General features: G+C 28.1%; 1 protein-coding gene and 1 long non-coding RNA gene across 2 annotated transcripts in view; both read right to left on the bottom strand.

Annotated features, from left to right (window-relative positions):
- Positions 1–22850, bottom strand: part of LOC126902587 (uncharacterized) — a 185327-nt gene that overhangs the window by 81199 nt on the left and 81278 nt on the right. The window lies entirely within an intron of this gene.
- LOC126902826 (uncharacterized) lies at positions 11482–12608 on the bottom strand. Its single transcript, XR_007703348.1, has 4 exons — positions 12122–12608; positions 11996–12058; positions 11793–11861; positions 11482–11643 (listed from the first exon to the last, which is right to left on the bottom strand). It is a non-coding gene; the product is annotated as an uncharacterized LOC126902826 (long non-coding RNA).

Here is a 22850-nt window from a genome sequence, read left to right as displayed (position 1 = left end):
AAAAAAAAAATTTGACCTCTGGATTTGTCTTCATGGTAAAAATGACTACCGTATGCAAAAATATGCTATTTTTGTGTTAAAATTCTGGGTTTTGTATTTTATTTTATTTTAAAATACCTGACAAGGGGAGTACAGATTTTCATAAATATTATATAAATTAAAATTGATATAGTATAGATAGTTAAACTTATTTAAATATGTTTGTTTCTTTTAAGTCGAGAAAAATAACTTTGAAATTTGAACTAACTTAAATAGCCAATTTTTCAACCGCCGGAAGCAACGTACGGTAGCCGAGTTGGTAAAATTTATGTTTTACACGCTTGGGGTACGAGGTTCCAACCCGCGTATGGCAATGAATTTTTTGCATTTTTTCTTAATTCTTTTTAAGTTAGTATAAATTTTAACTCGTTTGATTTTTATCACATTTAGATTCAATAACTTCAATAAAGATCAAGGATCCCATCACTTTAGTCGCCCCTTGCAAGAAGAAATTTCTTATTCGTATTAAAATTATTTTACTATATTTTAAGTTTTCGCTTCGATGCAAAGCCGAGAAGATATTTTTTTGTGACTATCATTTATTTTCTCTGCTCTAACTTGACCTACTTTTTTCAACAATACGTCAAATTACTACAATTCGTATCTAGTTGAAGATATTACTCTCAAAAATTGAAAAAAAAATTCTAATTTATCAATTAAACAGTTAGTTATTACATCGTCTCCATAAAGACAATTAAAATCATTAATTTCTAATGTTTTCAAAATATTTATTAACGAATGAAGTTTGATATGATAGGTTTCAACTACAAAATTAAATCATTTTACTTTGTAATTTAATAATTTTATAACTCTGTTTGTGTGTGCTACTAATAGACTATAATATTCAAAATTTTTTCTAACGTGTTGCTATATAAATAATTTCTAAAAAAAATGATTGTTTTTTCTCCTGAATTAACAATTGATTTTTACAAATATAATCAAATTTTATAATACACTCAATTGAGTAAATCTTTTTAACAACTTTGTTTTGATTGGTACATTTAGTTAAAGTAAATCATTAAAATTAATTAAGTTCTCAATATTTCAATTATAGAATCTTTTCAACAAACAACAAAAGTTCCTAGGAAATTATTACTATTACTTCTATTTAAGTTATCTATTACCATAAAAATGCAAAAAAATATTGAGCTTTTCTGATAAATTTACAATAAATAGTAATTATAAAACTTTCTGACTGCATATTGATCTTAACGATACAATTTTTTTAATTGTCATAAAATTTTCTATTTAATTATGTCAATGTCAAACTTACCAATTGAGCTAAAAGTTATGGTAAAATAAATTTTTTTTTTTTATTATAAACATTTACAACAATCAACTTTAAACGATTAACAAAATAGGTTAAATATGTCATTTTCCTTATTTTTAACTTATTAATAATCAAATTAATATTAAATATTATATCAAATCAGTATTAATTTAAAACAATTTTTTTTGTTCTTAATTATTTTTTTTTATATGTAAAAACTATTTTTTAATAATATTAAAACTTAGAAGTTATAGAAAAAGTCTAATTGCACATTTTAAAACATCGCGAAAAGTTGATTTAGAATAGTATATTTTTGTTTCTGATGGAAGTTCCTTGTAGTCCAGTGTATAAAACTTATAACTTTGTTAATTGTTATAACTTTATCAAAAATGACCAAATCAGTATATTTTTTTTTATTTAGATGCATGTCTTTATCTATCATTTGGTTTTTTTTATAAATCTAACCCTTTACCTGCCCACAAGAGGGATTCAAAATATTAACTTTTTTTTTTTTAGTTAAAGTAAATCATTAAAATTAATTCAGTTCTGGATATTTCAATAGTAGAATCTTTTTAAATATCAAAAATTACTTAGAAATGATTACTATGATTTCTATTTAAGTGTTCTATTACGATAAAAATGCAAAAAATAATGAGTTTTTCTGATAAATTTACAATAAATAATAATTATAAAACTTTCTGACTGCATATTAATCTTAAAAATAACATTGTTTTAATTCTCATAAAATTTTCTATTTAATGATTCATTCTAGTCAACGAAGGAGTAATTTTGCAGAATAGCAGAAAAAATTCCCAACAAACTTTTTTTTTTTTTGTTTTAATTAGGCAATTGGTGGATTATTCCAAAAGCAACATCAACTCTTATTTCTTTAATTATATCATGATTAGTAGTTCTTTGATTTTAAAATATAATATATGAATATATACTAATTATAATTATTAAATTTAGTATGAAATTGATATTTAATATTGTAATTTAAACGGAGAAATTATAAAAATAATAAAGAAGTTATATTTTGCTTTACTTTTACGTGTATAAAAATTTAAAGGGCTTGATACAATAATTTTCAATAAAAACTGTTTGTTTTTAAAAGTTGAATTAAAATATGTATAATGACATACTAATAGTCCTCAAGATTGGAATTGAGCTTTTTTTTTACAGCCTCGCAAAAGTTCAAAAATATGAGCTTTTTTAATTTTCTCAAAAAATATTTAACTTACAAAAAAAAGTTTCGTACAAAAGTTGTTTAAAAGACAATTATAAACAAAAAAATTATCTTATATTTTTTCATTTAAACAAATATTTTTCGAGTTACATTACATTTAATATGAGTACTAAAATTTATATTCCATTTTTTTCATTTTACGGTTACTTTTTATCATGTTACACTTACGTTAGACACAATGTTATAAATGCATATGTGTGTATGTGTGAGTTTATTTATTTATTGTATCATTAAAGTGTAGTGTATATTAATATACAAGCGATAGAGTAGGTAATTGATTTGACGCTATATTATTTAAACCCAACTAAACGCTAAATTGTACATTCCGAAACAACAATCATATTATGTCAATTGCCACCGGAATTTCTGGTAATATTTTTCTTTTTCTTTGCCTTAATCCCAACTACTTGGGGTCGGCCACCCTTATCCTAAGCTTCCACTTGACACGATCTCCCACATCTTCTACGCTCACATCAGCTGTCCTCAAATCGCATTCAATAGCATCCCTCCATCTCTTTTTTGGTCTTCCTCTATCTCTTCTTCCTTCAACATTCATTTCTATAACTGTTCTTACAGCTTTCGATTCTTCTTTCCTCATACCATGACTAAACAATCTAAGTCTATTTTCTGTCATCTTATCCACGATTGACGCAACACCTATACTTCCTCTTATATGCTCGTTCCTTATCCTATCTTCTCTAGTCACTCCACTCATCCAACTAAGCATTCTCATCTCTGCTACACTTATTCTCTGCTCTACTTTCTTATCAACCGCCCAACACTATTAACCATACATCATAGCTGGCCTCACAATTTCATACTAAATTTAAAAACTATAATTAGTATTTATTCATATATTATATTTTAAAATCAAAGAACTACTAATCAGGATATAATTAAAGAAATAAGAGTTCATGTTGCTTTTAAAATATTTCACCAATTTCTCTAAAGGAAACACTATCTACAGATTTGCATCGAAGTGTTTCTTCTGATAGTGATTTTAATCACTGTCAGATATCATCTATACTTGTCCCATCTATGCCTCGTCCACACTGTGCCTCGACCCCACTGTGCTACCGTTTTTTTTTTATAGTAATTTTAATCACTGTCAGATATTATAATACTTGATCCAACTATGCCACGTCACCACTGTGCCGCGACCCCCCTGTGCTGGGTTTTTTATTGTTTATTAATTAAAAAAAAGAGCTGGAATTTTCGTGTATTGATTTAATTTTATAAATTTTCAATTTGTTGACACGGTTTATTTCATTATTTACTGATACTAATAACTATCTTTATCTTTTTTTTTTCCGTATCTCTAATAGTGTAATAAACAAAAAAAGAAAGAGGCAAAAAGAATGAGGGAGGTAAAGATGGTAAGAATGAAGTCGTATCTCGGGGTCGAACTATATTTATTTATTAAATAATAAAAATCCCTACCTCATTTATTCCTATTCTTGTTTGTTACGTGATTTTTTTGGAAGTAAGGCATACAAATAAATATTCGCACTTACCTTTATTTCCTTTAGTAATTGACTGAGTTGGTTTTATGGTGTTTTCTTCCTTCAGTATCAACAGTCGTTTATACTGTTTTGCGTTTATTTCGATTAATTAGTCTTTCTGTGTATATTAGACTTAGAAAAAGGGGTTCTCTATAATGGGACCTGCGTCTATTATAATTTGTCACCTTTTTTTTTATTTTCTTTAAATTCCTTTTATATTATACTATGTTTTTACTAATAATATTTTCGATGAATTTCCTACAGTCGATATCGATATTCTTAAAATTTACTCTGAACTAGTCAAAATATAATTATAATAATATGTCTATCTATATTCAAAATATAATTAACAAGACTGTGGCGACCCAGCGTTTCTCAGCGTAAAGCCTTGGCTGGCGCAGACACAGTTACCTCGCTAATATATTTTAAATATTATTTCAATACACCTTTTACTATCCTTTACCTCAACTGCCTACACGTTACCGAAAGGTAATTGACATAGTCCCTTATGGCTGGCGGGTACACAGGCATAAAGTACTACTACTAAAACTAATTAATTCTAATCACAAATTATGCTTTTTCATTTAGTTCGGCACATTAGGGCTGTTCATAAATGTAGGGCACAATAAGCTTTATTATGAATATACGATAATGTATAAGGCTATTATGCCTGTATAAATAAAAATTAGGCTTCTTCTCTCTTTTCAGCATATTTGAGGCTGTCCAGAAATGAAGGGCACAATAATATTTAAAACCTTTATATAAAAATAGAGATAATTTCTATTTGTCGTGAGAACATTAGGTGATAATAAAAATAAATAAAAAGTTGTTCCTGTGTAAAATATCAATAAATCATCTAAGACAATGTTCACCACTTAGGATGATACATAAAAAAAACTAAGTCACAGGGACAAAATATTTACTTATACTGACGCAGATTCCATGTAAGAGAATATTTAGAGGGTAGTCGTCACAGTCGCAGTCTCAGTCCCTTTTTACGAGAAAAAATGGCTTTTTTACGCCGGATGAAGTAAGCCAGCGATCTCTATTGAAATTCCTAAGATGTTGGATAATTATTTGTGATTGGTTAATTGTGATAGAAACCCTGCCGTGGGCGCAGTTAATGAATTGTAGGGGACTGGTTTGAAACATGTGATGATAAATAGTTATTTTTATTACCCTAAAAGGGAAACATTCCTTAGATGATTTATTGCTTTATTCATATATATGTGATATTTAGTACATGTGTTAATAATTATACTACAATAGTTATTTTTAGAAATAACTAAAAGTTTACAAAATAATGAAACAGTTTGTGAATAGCTAACAGTTATCACTCTTTGTTAGTAGTGTCTTCTTTCAATTATTTCTTTTCTTTTAATATTTTCGTAAATTTTTATGATGGCGAGTTCTAGAACTAGACATAATGTTAATTTATTGAGTAATGAATGTTGCCAAATTACTGGTAGCAAATTATCTTCTATTAAGTAGGCTTTATTAGTTTTTTTTTTTACAACTTACGTGTAGTCAAATTAAATATTCGTGAAAGTGCTCGTCTTGCAATACGAGATATTATAATATTTTGGGATAAAGCAAGAATACCCATACAAGAAATTCAGCACTATATAATAGCTAAACTAGAAAAATTGTATAATTAATGGAGACAAAAACAAAAAAATTTATATAAAAAAACTGAATCTCAAATTATGAAGGAAGAATTTCTTCCTTCATAATTTGAAGGTAAGGTTTGCTCACGCCAATGCATTAAACATGATAAGTAATTATTTTACAACTATAAATTACAATTTTGTTAGAGTTGAAATAAATATGATGTTTAATAATTTTATAGAAATCCAGGAAGATCGATTTTTTACTTTTACAGAGAGAAAAAGGACGAAAGGACCACATGATGAGTGTGGATACAAATTTGTTTCAAGCTGAAAAGCGAAAAGCTTCAAAATTAAAAAAACGCGATGAAGCTTTAAAGCATTTGAAAATTGAAGAAGAAAAATTAAGTACAATGTATAATATTATTAAAATACTTAAATTAAATACATGCGAATTTTAATTTAATTCATTGGTATCATTTTAGTTGAAACACTGTCAAATGTGTCAGTAAGTTCGGAGGACATGAACAATGAAAACTTGATTTTAGAAGAACCTCAACCAGGTCCTTCTGATACAAATATAGATACAATTCAGTTAATTACACGTAGGTTATCAGCTACATTAGATAAATGCAAAATTAGCGACCGTGATGCCGTTTATTTACTATCTGCATGCCTTGATAACCTATCTATCAATCAAAAAAATTACTTTTTAAATAGAACATCAATTAAAAATATTCGACAAAATTTTCGGGAGGAAAGCGCAGATAAGGTAAAGTCTGATTTTTTACAAAAAAAAGTTAATTTTGTGGTAGTACACTGGAATAGTAAATTACTACCCGATTTGACTGGACAAGACAAAGTAGATAGTTTACCAGTAATTATAACCAGACCTGATTTAGAGCAGCTACTCGGTGTCCCTCAAATACCATCTGGAACAGGGCTAAAAATATCATCTGCAGTATATGATAACCTTGCAAAGTGATCTTTATTGGACAAAGTTCAAGCATTTGTATTCGATACAACAGCATCGAATACTGGGCGTAAAGATATTTATTGTTTGAAATTTTTTTTACTTCAACAAGAATTTAAATTGTCTAAGTCGAAAGAGACTGCAATATGTAGAATATGTGCATTTATTATAAAAATTTATTTTAGGCCGTGGTCTATGACTGACCAAGTATGTAAAGCTCCATTAAATGACATGCATTTAATAAGAACTTTATATGAATATAAAATGATGATAAAATTATTGCGAATTCATGTTTAAAAAAGTTTTTAAATCATTTGTGGTATTTTAATAAAGAGTGTATTGTTTTTTTCTATATTTAATAATTTAGTTTCGTTAGAAACCCGAAATAAAATGTCAAAAAATATTTTAAATAATTTACCAAACTGCCTATCGGCCCAAAATGATTTTGGTCCAAAAAAATATTTTTTTAAAAATGAAAAATGTAGGGATATTTTTGAAACAAGAGTTTTTTACAGATATGTTAGAACAAGGTTCGGGATATTTTTTTATAGATTTAATATCAATTCAAAATTTTTAAAATTAAACTCTTTGAATTGGGAAGGTATCAAGTATTACCAAGAAGCCAAACAAATAGTCAAATCAATCCGTATTGTAAATGACACTGCTGAGAGGGGTGAGAAATTGATGGAAGAGTTAAATGACAAACTAACGAAAAATCATAGATTGACGCAGTACGCATAAGTAAAAATAAAGCCGCTTTCGTCAAAGGATATACACAGAATTGGTCTAATGAAATATTTTTCATAGATAAAATAAAACAAACAGTGCCCGTTGTGTATGTGCTGAAAGATGAAGACGGTACGCAAATTAACGGAACGTTCTACCGGGAGGAGTTGAAAAAAACAAATTTTCCAAATACGATTCTGATAGAAAAAATTTTGCGTCGTAAAAATGATAACTATTTGGTTAAATGGAATGGTTTAAAAAAAAGCAGTTGGATACACAAAAAAGATTTAGTATAGTTTTAACAGTCATAAAAAATGGACGGGTCACTAGTAGTCGATTTACAATGTATCGTAAACTACAGATGTCAATTAATCGTAAAAGAACTGACGGCGTACGCGTTTGACCGTTTAGATCATTATGTATTTAAACCGCCTATAAATTTCTATATGACAACCAAATCGTCGAGGGTGAATAGGTGGTTATGCTGTAATAAACATAAATTAAATCATACGGACGGTGATGTCGACTACGACAACCTGCAGACGATTCTGAATGAACTCAGTGAGCGGTATACACATTTTTACGTTAAAGGTTTGCAAAAAAAGAAGTTTATCGAAAAATTTAAGAACAAACCAGTAATCAATATGGAAGATTATGATTGTCCGAGAATCGATATACTTTTACGTGATAGTTGTAATTTATCAAAGGATACGTGTTTATTTCATAAAGACAATCATGATTGTTGTACGAATAATCGTGTTAAAGTATTATATTTATGGTTAATCGATAACTGTATAATGTAAAGTAATTGTTTATAAGNCAATAACTGTATAATGTAAAATAATTGTTTATAAGTTTTATCATCATTCGTATGCATTCTCCTAGTTATGTTAAATTGATCGGGGGATAAAGTTTCGGCTAATTTTGAAAGAGAAGATGATAAAAAGTTTAACGAATAAATAAATTTCAATGTCAGTCGCTTATTGTTAGATGTTTTTATTACTTTTTTAATTGACATATATTAACTTCGATGCGAAGCTGAGAAGGTATTGGTTTTACTAAGATGTGTTTTTTTTTTTTTTTTTGTCTATTACCACTTTTTCTCAGCTCTCACCAAACCGATTTCTTTAAATGATACGTCAAAAGATCACAAATCGTATCTAGTCGAAGACATTACCCTCAAAAATTGAAAAGATTTCCCTCGTTCCCCGTTAATGAGGGAAACCTCCAAATAATTACAAATTTAAAAATTACTACTTTCCAAATTTTTTCAATTTTTTTTACTAAAAACTGCCGTAACTTTTTTAAAAATAAACATATCAATATAATTCTTTCTTTTATAGATGCATGATGTCATTACCTATCATTTGGTATATTTTTTTTATAAATCTGACTTTTTACCTGCCCACAGGGGAGGATTTAAAATGACAACTTTTTTACAAAAAATTAATTTTTTCAACTTAACTTTTGAAAGTTTTCTGGAAGGTCTGACACTTTTATATATATCTTAAATTAAAGCTAATGTAATATACTTTATTATGGAAAAAAAAAAATTTCGGGCTTTATTTTATCTTCGCGGTGAAAATGGCTACCGAATGCTATTTTTGTGTCAAAATTTTCGATTTTGTATTTTCCATTTTTAACTTTATAATGATATAACTTATTAAAAAGTGTATGGATCAACACAATTTTATTATGAGAAATAATATTTTTTAATAATCCCTTTTTCATTCGACATACTTTATCTTAATCAGCATATTAATAAGGAACTAGCAGATCATTTAACTTTTGGATTAATCCACCAATTTTTTTTTAAATTAAACACTATCTAAAGATTTGTATCGAAGCGTTTTTTTTTATAGTAATTTTAATCACTGTCAGATATTATAATACTTGATCCAACTATGCCACGTCACCACTGTGCCGCGACTCCCCTGTGCTGGGTTTTTTATTGTTTATTAATTAAAAAAAAGAGCTGGAATTTTCGTGTATTGATTTAATTTTATAAATTTTCAATTTGTTGACACGGTTTATTTCATTATTTACTGATACTAATAACTATCTTTATCTTTTTTCTTTCCGTATCTCTAATAGTGTAATAAACAAAAAAAGAAAGAGGCAAAGAGAATGAGGGAGGTAAAGATGGTAAGAATGAAGTCGTATCTCGGGGTCGAACTATATTTATTTATTAAATAATAAAAATCCCTACCTCATTTATTCCTATTCTTGTTTGTTACGTGATTTTTTTGGAAGTAAGGCATACAAATAAATATTCGCACTTACCTTTATTTCCTTTAGTAATTGACTGAGTTGGTTTTATGGTGTTTTCTTCCTTCAGTGTCAACAGTCGTTTATACTTTATAATGATATAACTTATTAAAAAGTGTATGGATCAACACAATTTTATTATGAGAAATAATATTTTTTAATAATCCCTTTTTCATTCGACATACTTTATCTTAATCAGCATATTAATAAGGAACTAGCAGTTTATGAAGCTTTTGGAATAACCCACCAATTTTTTAAAATTAAACACTATCTAAAGATTTGCATCGAAGCGTTTTTTTTTTATAGTGATTTAATCACTGTCAGATATCATTATACTTGATCCAACTATGCCACGTCACCACTGTGCCACGACCCCCCTGTGCTGAGTTTTTTTCATTTGATTTAGCCAGCACTTCAATCCCCTCATCGATATCGCCAAAACCTAGATTCAATGTAATAAAATGCGAGTCATAGTTCTGCATATTATGTATAATTACGGGGACAAATGAGGAAACCGAACATTTTAAGTTACAATCTCTATGCGCTGCGCCATGATATCTCCCCGTTAAGTGACAATGATCGAAAACCTTTTCATGATGCCGTAATTCAGCGTTGCAAATGTGACACTCAGTTGTTATGTAATGATCATGTTGTTCTTTTAAAGATAATGGTAACATAGGCAAGGGGTTCGAGTAAATATCACTTATACGGTTTATATCGTTTCTAAGTCTATTGATAAACACCTTAGCACAATTTTCTCCACGGTATAACTCCATGCAATCCAAATTTTCATCGTATGAACATTTAATGAAATATGAAAAACTATGAGGTTCGTGAATATTGATTTTATTTGAAAAAGATTCTACAGGATTTGGATTGCATGTAGCTATATGTGTTAATATTGATTCGAAATCTGCGTATATAACAAATTTAACAGGATATTGGTTTTGATAATTTTGAAATTTGAGGATATTTTTTGGGGGATTTGGAAGAACCGTGTTAACGCGCATACAATTATCGAGCTGGTGAGACATTAATTTAGATTCTGAATAAAAAAACAATAAGTAACCATCACATATATATTTATGAGATTTGTGTTTTGAAAGCTGTGCGGATGCTAACCGCTCTAGGTTGTAAATACAACAGAAATGCCCGAAGAGTTTATCTTTTTTATCTAAAAATAATAAATTAACATGTTTGTTACGTTTACATTCGGTTAAATGCAAGCGACCCGCAATTTTCTCATTAACATAAGTGTATACATTTACACTTATGTTATTATTTTTTTCAAATTTTTTTATATCTGTGAGTGATATAGGTGAATTCAATCCTCTAGTGTTTAACACTGTGGTATAATGTGGATACGATTCGGGTTTTGACTTATCCACATCACGCGATTGAACCGGATATAAACTAGCAACTACGGGCCAAAAAAAGCAATATTCCCCCTCAGATTTAATATTTGTCAAAACATTCTTGCGCAATAATTTTTTTGGAATATTTAAATTACATCCTCCCCTCAAAGGATCATACTTAAACGTGTTAATATCCAAATAAACCATACCTCTAAAAACCCATCCGCTCCCCCACGTTTCAACCTCTTCGGACTTTTTTTGTAGTAGATTTTTAATAATAGTAATCCACTCAGGAATACTACTCGATGCTGTCAAAGCAAATCGAGAAATAGAAAGGGTTTTTGTTATAGTGGGTACCTCTACATTAACGTTAACATTATCAATTTTTTCATATACTGTTACTAAATCTAAAGAAGTTTTTACCGCTATATTTTTCTTAATTGATTTTTCCCACACATCTGTAATGTCAAATGCATGTCGCTCAATGNACTATATTTTTCTTGATTGATTTTTCCCACACATTTGTAATATCAAATGCATGTCGCTCAATGAACTCGCTGATAGTAAACGGATCTATATTTTCAATTCTGTATACATTTATATTGCCCGAAAAAGCTGATTCAATCAATTCTGAACTTGAAGTCTTCACACAATCACCTGTATTAATGTAAATGAAATTATCTTTAAAATACGCGTTTTTATGTTAAACACAAACATTATTATAATTGTAAATTAAATTATTTAATAATTTATAGTAATTAATTTTTTAATTCTATCGTAGCTCGATATTAAAAAGATTAACTCACTTTTTATGTTTGATTGTTTTAGTTTATTTAAATACTCGATCCCCAATCCAATCAATTCACTATTTACACCTAATAAAATAATGTTACTTTAAATAACAGTTACGTGTAAATATATCACTCGACCCCTTATAACAATTTTAAAAACATAGTGAGTTCATTTTATTTTTTTTGCATTATCCATTCAAGTTGATTATAATACTCACAGCTTGGATAAACAGTAATATTTTCGGTTTCCTTCGGATCGATCTTTTCAGCAACATCAAACACTGTTTAAATAAAAATTATAATTATAGAAATAAAGTTAAATTTATTTTTACATTTAAACTTACAGAGTTCATCATCACTATCCCGAGAAGTAGAGAAATCGTTAGCATTTAATTCATTTTCTTTCTTTGTATCGATATCAAATACTGTACAAATAGTAATAGTACCAATTATAATATAATAACATAAACATAATTGTGTAAAATTTTAAACTTTTTTAAACTAAAAAACTTTTTTCGACTATTGGTTGTTTTCGAAGTATATTTAACTCTAATTGTAAAACAATTTTTGCACTTAAGTTTTAACTATAACTTAACAGTTGACAAACAAAAGAAATATACTGAAATTACTCGAAAATCAGTGTATTTATTCTCACATCATGACAATACTATAAGTCATAGAAGAGGGAGGAAGCGCTGATCTCGAAAATTATCGAGAGAAATGGTAATTTAAGTAATGTTAAAATAAGGCGGTAAAATATGATATCAAAATATAAAATGAGGCGCTAAAATATGTTATCAAAATATAAAATGAGGCGCTAAGATACGTTTTATCAAATAGCTTCATTGATAAGCATTATATACAGTGTATATATACTGTATATTATACACTCTCCTCTAACTATAATGTGATAACAGGTAAATGAGGCGCCAACTAGAGGCGCTGAATGAGGCGCTGAATGAGGCGCTAAAATGAGTATATGGGGAGAGGCGGCACCATATACACACATCATACATAGATTATTTTTGTTGTACAGAAAGACTTAGCTTATTTACAGGTAGCAGTCAAAAGTTGAGGAGTGGATTTAAAAATCGTCGTATGATAGATCTTGTTTGCATGTACGACTTAATCGTATCACGTAAACAAGATGAATGTTAGCATTAGCATTGAAACTGGTTTTCATTTGACGATTTATATTAGCCAATATAGATTCAAAGTAAGATTATGATTATGAATATTAAACATAGGTTTAAACGAGCTTAACTCGACTCAGCATATGGCGAATTTAGTACCGAAATACTATCGCACACCAATTACCTATCTTAGTTTTAATTTGGATGGCGAGACTGTAGATGAATATTCAGAGTGGTATTTATAATTTGTAAATAATAAGTTTGTTTTGTTATAAGTTACTTATTTTTTTCTTTCATATTTTGTATATAATATTAATAATAATATACATTAAGGCTAACATAATTAGCCATTGCTTCTAGTGTTATGCATGTGACAGGATGAAGTACAAGAACAGGTATAGATCTTTAAACATAGTTTTTTCATACACATATTCTATTTTACATCATGAAATTTAACATTTTTTACATGTGATAATGAATACTGTACAAATATGTGCGGTGCAAATCCACCATACAAATACCGTGTTATTTAACCGACAAATGTATAGATGTTTTTATTTTAACCATATTTAATATTATTTTTTAATATCATTATTATAATTCTATTGCAGTGATTGATATGTCAAAGCAGACCGACACAATTACAGTCCCGTCTTTTGACCTACGTATTGAAATTGAAGCATCAACCACGATCGCCGCTAATACAACTGCACATGCTCTAGTAATTTTAGACAATGTATTTACATATACACCTTTTGACGGTACCATCCGTATATTTTAACATTTTTTACATGTTTATGTAAACATTTATTATAAACCTTGCAATTAATATTATTATTATAAAATAAATACAGTATATACAAATAACAACAATTTGTTTTTCATTTTAGATTATAAGTTTAATATAAGAAACTAGTACAGTATATAAAGTTATTGTTCATAAATTATTATGTAAGTTAATTTTCTGACGTGATTGGGTTTCGGCCATTGTGAAGCCCATGGACTATAACTATTTTCTTGGGTATACACTGTTGTATTGAAAAATGTTGGTCCATCATTTTCATCGCACATTTCTTCTTCTTTTTCCTAAAACATAATTATAAATTTAATAACAATAAAGGTTATGACAATCTATGTTCATTAAACTCATATTAATTTGAAGCATGTCTTTGGACCATGACTTGACCCAACGATCAACTATTACACTGTACGCTAAATTCTTCAGCTCGCTTATGTAATTACTGTCACCTTTAGGAATCGTATCGCATATTTCGTTATCGTTCAAACTTCTTATAAAATTAACCATTTCATCATTGTTTGAATGTTGAATTTTAGGGTCTTGCCATTTATCGTCAACGTAATGTATGATGTGGTCTATTTGATGGTTTAATAGTAAACGTGTTTTTATTGTTCTTGATATTGTACTGTTAATAGTACACTGTAAGTCCATAAGTCTATTAATGTTTTCGTTATTCAATAACACTCGACACCCATCGACCATCCTGGATTCTAATACTAAATGCATGGTATCACGGTACAATACTTTGGTTATATTAAAATCGACATTTTGGTATAACCTAATGTTCTCTCCTTTTACCGGAGGTGATTGTAGAAATAATGTTATTTCATTCATCATGCCGTAAATAATATTTAAATAGTCTGCTGTCATACTAATATATCGTGAAGGAGTAATAATGCATACCGTTACATTAAAGTCATCATTTGGATTCAGGCCCACTTGCAAAAATTTTCTGTCGCTGATCGCAATAATGTAAGTGCTAGAGTCAATCATCTTGGCTGGCGGTGTTGGTGCGATATAAATGTAGCGCTGTTTTCTTATAGGTTCGGCAGTCATATTGTTCATAGAGTAGAGTCTTCTTCTTAGAGCTGATGTTTCTTGATAACACTATGACTTAATCAACGATTTCACGCTCATTTATGCGGAAAAAGCACATTTTTTCATAGCCTCCTTCTTATGTACCCCCACATGTAGATTAACCCCCCATACTTGTGATATCTACTGTCTTGAGAGAGTCCCCTCTATTATACTCTTAACCTTTCATAGGAAGGGGGCCCTATGCCTTTCATCATATCCCCCGGCCGTTTACACCACCCGTCCACCTAAGACAGGGTAAATGTGGGTTAGGGGGGTATCCAACTCATATAATAATGATCTACTTGCATTTTCTCTGTTAGGGGACCTAATTTCGAAATTTTTTTTTTTTAATTTTTTAGTTATAAATCTGCTTAATACACCATAAAAATTTTAAGTTTCAGAAAGAAGTTTAAAATGTAAAATCAGTAAAAATGCGTTCAATATCAAATAATTTAATGATAGTTTTTTGTTGTTTTCAAACCATAATTTTGTAATTTTAGCTTCGATGCGAAGCTGAGAAAGTAATGGTTTTACTATGATGTGTTTTTTTTTTTTTTTTTTTTCTTTACTGTTGCCACTTTTTCTTAGCTCTCACTGACCGATTTTTTTCAAAAATACGTCAAAAGATCACAAATTGTATCTAGTTGGAGACATTACCCTTAAAAATTGAAAAAAATTCCTTCGTTCCTCGAAAATGGGGGAAATATCCAAAAAAATTACAAATTTAAAAATCGGTAAATTTTGTCATTTTTTTCACTTTTTTTTCTTAAAACTTCCATAACTTTTTGAAAAATAAACAAATCAACATAAATTTTTTTTATACTAAAACCTTAGATATTTTCCTTTCACTTGATATCATTTTTTTGAAAATCTATCACTTAACCTGCTCATTAGGGAGGATTTAAAATAGCAACTTTTTTACAAAAACTAACTTTTTCAACTTAATTTTTGAAAATGTTCCAGAAATACTGCGTCCTTTAAACATATATCAAATTAAAGCTTATTTTATGTACTATAAAATGAAAAAAAAAAATTTGTCNTATTAAAGCCTATTTTATGTACTATAAAATGAAAAAAAAATTTGTCCTGACATCTTCTATACGCAAATGGCTATCGTATTCAAAAATATGCTATTTTAACAATTTTTTTTTTTTTAAATTAAGCACTATCTATAGATTTGCATCGAATTGTTTTTTATTATAGTGATTTTAATCACTGTCAGATATCATCTATACTGGACCCAACTATGCCACAACCCCACTGTTCCGCCACCCCACTGTGCTGGGTTTTTTTATATATTACTGTATATATATTATTGTATATACAGGGTGTTCAGTAAGTCAGGAAACGGGTTTCTATTGTTCTCGTTGTTACAAATAATGAGAACAATAGAAACCCGTTTCCTGACTTACTGAACACCCTGTATATTATTGTATATTACATAGAATGTAACTATTATATAATATAATTATTACATATTAACTTTTCTGTGAGAATTCTGTATAGGTTTAATAGGTTGTATTGTGGATATTTTTAATTAACACGCTTATATTAGTTTCACATGTATGTTTTGTGTTTGTTGTTTGTAAATCTCCACCCGGCGTGGGCCGCCCTGAAGCAATAGCTATCGGTAGTTCAAGGGCGGTCCACATTATGCCGGTTGTGGAAAAAAACAAAAAAAATCTACACTGGCCACGTGTTATTACTCTCCCGTACCCCGTCGTCTATGTCATTGAAACTAGACTGTCGTAACGCATTCACCCCACCCCGCTCACCACTCCACGACAACAATATTTTCCTGTATAATTTTATTTTTGGTTTTCGTACCCGTACACGCGTTCATGACGTCAATTATATATATATAAACAAAATTTTATTTTGACTGACCAAAACCGCCCGCGTGTAATGTGCCTTAAGTATAAATATTTATATATCCCTACCGCCGATGCCGCTCTTTATACCTTAGGTATAATGTTCCCCCCACCCATAAAACAAGCCTATACCTAGTGCATGATACGTTTACGTACTTAAGTCGCTTTACATTTAATCTTCATTTTTCGTCACTACCTGCACATTCCGGGAGTGGGTAATTTACGCGCCTGCTGATTTCCTTGGACGTGGTAGCCGTTCCTCAAACTCTCTCACCCAGAATCGAACCCTGTTTTCCCGTTATCTGTTACAACCATGATATAGATAGTAACTACTATCATAACATGAAACTAAAAAGTAAAAAATAAATATAGTTTAAAAAAACTAAAAAAACACGCTTTTAAAGCACGCTTTTAAAGCACATCGAACTAAAAAGTTAAAAATAATTTGTAAAATAAGTTTAAAACAATAATGAACGAAAAATACTAGTGTATAAATAATATTTATATCATCAACTGCAGATCAAAAAATTATAATTCTAAGTTTATTACCGCAATCTTGGTCTAGAGAAAAAATATCTATAGAATTTAATACATCTGATTATTTAGTTCGTTTATCAAGAGACTTGCTCAACAAGTATGATATTCTACCAGATGTTCCAAAAAATCAGGAAGTGTATTAAATTGTGGAATAATTAAACTTAGTGAAAATTTTTATGAAGGTGAAGAGTATAGTCGTGTATGTCCTGGCAAGAAAGATTTTGTATCTATTAAGATCATATTGCTTTTGGAATAATCAATATTTTTTTAAAATGAAACATTATCAACAAATTTGCATCGAAGCGTTTTTTATGGTAGTGTTTTTAATCACTGTCAGATATCATTATACTTGACCTAACTATGCCACGTTCACACTGAGCCGGGTTGGATTTTTTTATTTGAAACTGATCTCGAAATAAATAAGTTTTTAATAAATACAACGCTTTAGTCATTCACGTAGCATGATGGTTTACACCTGGAGTTTTAATAATGATTTTACCAAATAAACATCCTCCGAGAAATATTAATGTCAATTCAAAAAATTCTTTGTAGTCATATCTAATAATACCTTCATAGAACTTTAAGCTATTTTTGTTATTGTTGTTGTTATGCTCATAGAACTCGTTATATTCTTTCTACTAGCATAAATCTTAAAGAAACTCAAATTGCAAATTTTATTAAAAAATAAAGATGAATTAATAATATTAAAGGAGTTTATGAACAAAATTTATTAATAGATATATTAATTAATAGTATAATTTTAAAATAAACTAATTATAAGAATTAACATGATAATTTAATATCATAAATAGACAATATTTTAAAAAAAAATCTTAATTAGAATTGACAGGTAAATAAAATTTATTCTTTTTTAATAGATTCGAAATAGCGATTTATTTCTTCATTTTGAAAATACTCAGGAGTACCCGAATTTCTTGGCGGACCACCTATAGAAAATAATGAATATTAAAAATTTAAGTATGATTAAAAGTCAAAAATCAAGTTTACCAAATTTTAATGACTTTCAAGAAAGTCATTAAAACTAAAGTAAGATACATAGTTAAATAATCTTATAAAACATTCTAATAGCTTATTTTATCACATTCTACAAGATACAATTCTTATAAAATGTTAAATAATTAACACTAAAACCACACATATCCAAATGTTTTAGCTTCGATGCAAAGCTGAGAAGGTATTAATTTTACTATGATGCGTTTATTTTTTTAAAAATTACAAATTTAAAAAACCCCAAATTTTTAAAATTTTTTTAAATTAAAACTGCCATAACTTTTTTAAAAATGACTAAATGAATATAATTTTATTTTTGTAGATGCATGATGTCTTTACCTATCATTTGGTGTATTTTTTTTTTAGCTTCGATGCGAAGCTGAGAATGTATTGATTTTACTATGATGTGTTTTTTTTTTTTTTTTTTTCTCTTACCATTTTTTCTCAGTTCTCATAGAACGGATTTCTTTCAACGATAGGTCAAAAGATCATAAATCGTATCTAGTCGAAGACATTACCCTTAAAAAATTGAAAAAAATTCCCCCGTTCCCCGTAAATGGAGGAAACCTCCAAAAAAATTACAAATTTAAAAATCACTAATTTTCGTAATTTTTTCAATTTTTTTTACTAAAATGTGCCGTAACTTTTTCAAAAATGAACATATCAATATAATTTTTTTTTCATAGATGCTTGATGTCTTGTTCTATCATTTGGTATATTTTTTTTGTAAATTTGACCCTTTATCTGCCCACAGGGGGGGATTTAAAAAGACAACTTTTTCACAAAAAATTAACTTTTTCAACTTAACTTTTAAAAATGTTCCGGAAGGTCTGACACTTTTATATATATCTTAAATTAAATCTAATGTAATATACTTTAATTAAAAAAAAAAAATTTAACCTTTGGACTTGTCTTCATGGTGAAAATGGCTATCAAATGCTATTTTTGTGTGAAAATTCTGGATTTTATAATTTACATTTTTTACTTTTAGTGCTATAACTTTTAAAAAAATGTATGGATCAATAAAATCTTTTCATGAGAAGTAGTATTTATATACATCTTTCATTGGACATACTTTTTTTTTAAATCAGACCATTTCCCTATATATGGGGGGGGCTTAAAATATAAAAAATGCATAAATTAAGTAGAACTTTTTCAACTTAACTTTTGAAAGTGTTCCGGAAGATTTGACACTTTTATATATATCTTAAATTAAAGCTAATGTAATGTACTTTATTATGAAAAAAAAAAATTTCGGACTTTATTTTGTCTTCAGGGTGAAATAGGCTACAGAATACTATTTTCGTGTGAAAATTCTCGATTTTATTTTTTATATTATATTTAACTTTATAATGCTATAACTTATTGAAAAGTGTATGGATCCACACAATTTTTTTATGAGAAATAATATTTTTTAATAAACCCTTTTTCATTTGACATACTTTATCCTAATCGAGATATTAATAAGGAACCAGCAGATCATGTAGCCTTTAGAATAAAACACCAATTTTTTTAAAATTAAACACTATCTAAAGATTGGCATCGAAACGTTTTTTATGATAGTGATTTTAATCACTGTCAAACATCATTATACTTGACCCAAATTTGCCACGTTCACACTGTGCTTGGGTTTTTACTTAAAACTACCATAACTTTTTCAAAAATGACTAAATCAATAAAACGTTTTTTTTTTATCACTTTGTTAACCTTTATTACGGGCTCCTTCAAGGAAAAAGAAACCATTGATTCTCCGGTATGGACGATTGATTAGTCCAAACTGATTTCTCACTCGGCAAATGCAGTCGATCGTGACTGAGTTTCGAAAATAAGGTAGTGCATGTCAAGCACTGCTGCGTTACTGACTCGGCCTCAACGTCCCTCCGACAAACCCACATAAGTTAGTAAAAATAAATACAAAATATCTCACTCAGGATTGAGCTTACACTTGATAGCTTAATAAACGTCTTCTAATATTACTAATAGCTTTGATTATATAAAATATTTCAATAATCATAAAATATGCAAGATAATTTATCTTTTAAATGAGCAAAATTTCTTAGGGATTTCGTTATTTATTAAAAAAAGCTTTTAATTTAGTACAAAATGTTCAACACGATTAGAAAAAAAGTAATCAGAAACATAAAGTGTATATTGCATATGAAATTATTTAAGAACATATCTTATAGTATAGATATTATTGTTCTGACTTACTTTTCGGCTTTTTGGGAGGATCTAAAATAAAAAATAAATTTAGAGTAAAAGTAGAAAAATCATAGCAACAGAGGCTAATGTAAAAAATTCAAAAGTTCGACACCGTTATTGAAAATTTAATGGTTCGATGTTAAAATTATCATAATTCAAAATAATTTCGTTGTGAGATTACAAATTTTGTTATTATGTCTCTGGTAAAAAATGTTTAATTGTATATACGAATTTAAGTATATAAATAATTCATTTATTTATAATTAATAAATAATAGTGAATAACTTTTTTATATTAACTAATATTTAATATTACATTCAAAGAATTCAGTAATAAAAATCTATTATTGAATTATCTAAATATTAAAGACGAAAGATATAAGAAATTAGCACTTTGGAGTTAAAAAAAAAGGTTTTGTCTAACTTTAACATTAAAAATTAATTTTTTTAATTATCTTGGACATTACTCATAACAAGCCAGATTACTATTGTCATATTATACTCGTCGCTATCATAATATGGAATGGAAGTAGGCTATTGTGTTTGTGTCCGCATAATGGTCTTTTATTTAACGTTTCAGCTAATAATCAATAATTAGTCACTTTTAGAATTAGTCTTTACCGACAAAGAATCTATTAATTGTTCATGCAATTTTTTTTTTTACTCTAGTCTTAATAATCAAACGCATTGTGTCAACTCTAATCTAAGTAAAAAAACTGTGTTAACGTTATATAAAATGTCAAAAGTAATTGTATACCATTCATCTGTAATAATTTATATATTTTATTCTTACTTATTAATAAACAGTAACATTTTAAAAAAAAGACAATTATGATTTTTTTGGGGATACAAAATATTATGAAAGGCAGAGCAATCTTTTACAGTCTATCTGTTCAAATCTCGTACTCAAAATCGTTATACAAAAATTATATTAAAGGAAGTAATAAGCATTTTCAACAATTTAAGCTATCGAATAATATTTAATCGATTTTAAAATAGTGTCAAGCTAAGAATATTAAAAGAAATGTAAAATATTTTTTCTATTCCAATAATAATTAACTTTTGAATTGTTTGAACATTTTTATTTGATATTTCTCATAGTTTATTAAAAGTGCATGAAAATATGTGTTGATAATGATACAAAAGTAGGAGGTATGAATGTGTCAATTCACTATAACTGACGGCAGAAATTTTTCACGCGTAAAATAGTGGAAAGCCGTTTATTACGCATGCACAAAAATCATTAAAATTGTATGAAAATACCTGGCTGCCTTGTTGTATCTGGACCTATAAAATAAATTGTACTATTTAAAAATTTGAATAGAAATATTTCTTTATTCAGTTGGTGTTAATTTAACTTTCCGTAAGATATTCATGAGATTATCGCAAAAGATAATGTTTGATGAAAAGTAGTTTATGACAGTAAATTTTTTAATTTTAAGTTATTAAAAATAAATAATTTTTTTTAACAAAAAATTAAGGTGGGTCTTTTTAATATTTGACTCTTAAAATTAATTTAACATCAAAGATCATAAAAAACTTTTCTACCGAAAAATAAATGCAAAAATTATTACTTACGATTTGGATTAGGGGGAGTCTCTGTAAATAATTTTAACATATTTTAAAATTAAACGAATTAGAAAATATAAAACAAACACATTCTAAATATATTTATAGAAAGTGGTTTGCTAACCAACTGGTTTGCCTCACACAATACGTTTAAAAAAATAAAACGCATATTTTTCTTTCTATTTTCATAAATTATTAGTATTTTAAATTAACCCAAAAATTAGTCCTTAAAGTTTTATCATTAAAGTTTTTTAAATAAAACATCTTGTATTACTTTCTTATGAATAAGAAAATTATATAGCTAAGAAAATAATTGGTCAAGATCAATATTTGAACCATTTTTTGTGAATTATTAACAATTTTATACCATAGCGAGAGTAAGACAGTGTGTAAGATATAGTTAAGGAATCATAAACCTGTGATAAGATACGTGCCGTTTTATTATCAAACTTCCAAGTTTTATTTAGCCTAATCTATTATCATGTGGTCGTATTTTATTTTTATTTATAAATAATACATTTGACTTTGTGAATTATCATTCATACGAATTGTATTATATCGTTTAAGATCGTCTACAACGGTACGTCCTAGACACGCTTAATAGTGCGCTATAATTATTAGTATTGTTGGGTTACCTTTTGACACTGTTTATTATGTACCTTTCAGTCAAAAGTTTAAATGGGTTGAATTTAGATTGAAATTCCTCACCTCTGAAAATTTAGAAGCGTGAACATTCATTCTATGAGAGTTATGGAGTCAAACCGGAGCCGGCAGGCATAGATGACCATTTTTTTTTCAGTTTTTAGATTTTAGCTTCGATGCGAAGCTGAGAAGGTATTGGTTTTACTAAGATGTGTTTTTTTTTTTTTTTTTTT

Source organism: Daktulosphaira vitifoliae, unplaced genomic scaffold (genome assembly GCF_025091365.1).
Source record: "Daktulosphaira vitifoliae isolate Bord-2020 unplaced genomic scaffold, ASM2509136v1 Scaffold_1, whole genome shotgun sequence".
Taxonomy (NCBI): Eukaryota; Metazoa; Arthropoda; class Insecta; order Hemiptera; family Phylloxeridae; genus Daktulosphaira; species Daktulosphaira vitifoliae.
Note: the sequence above shows the minus strand (reverse complement) of the source record. Positions and strands in the feature narration are given on the sequence as shown.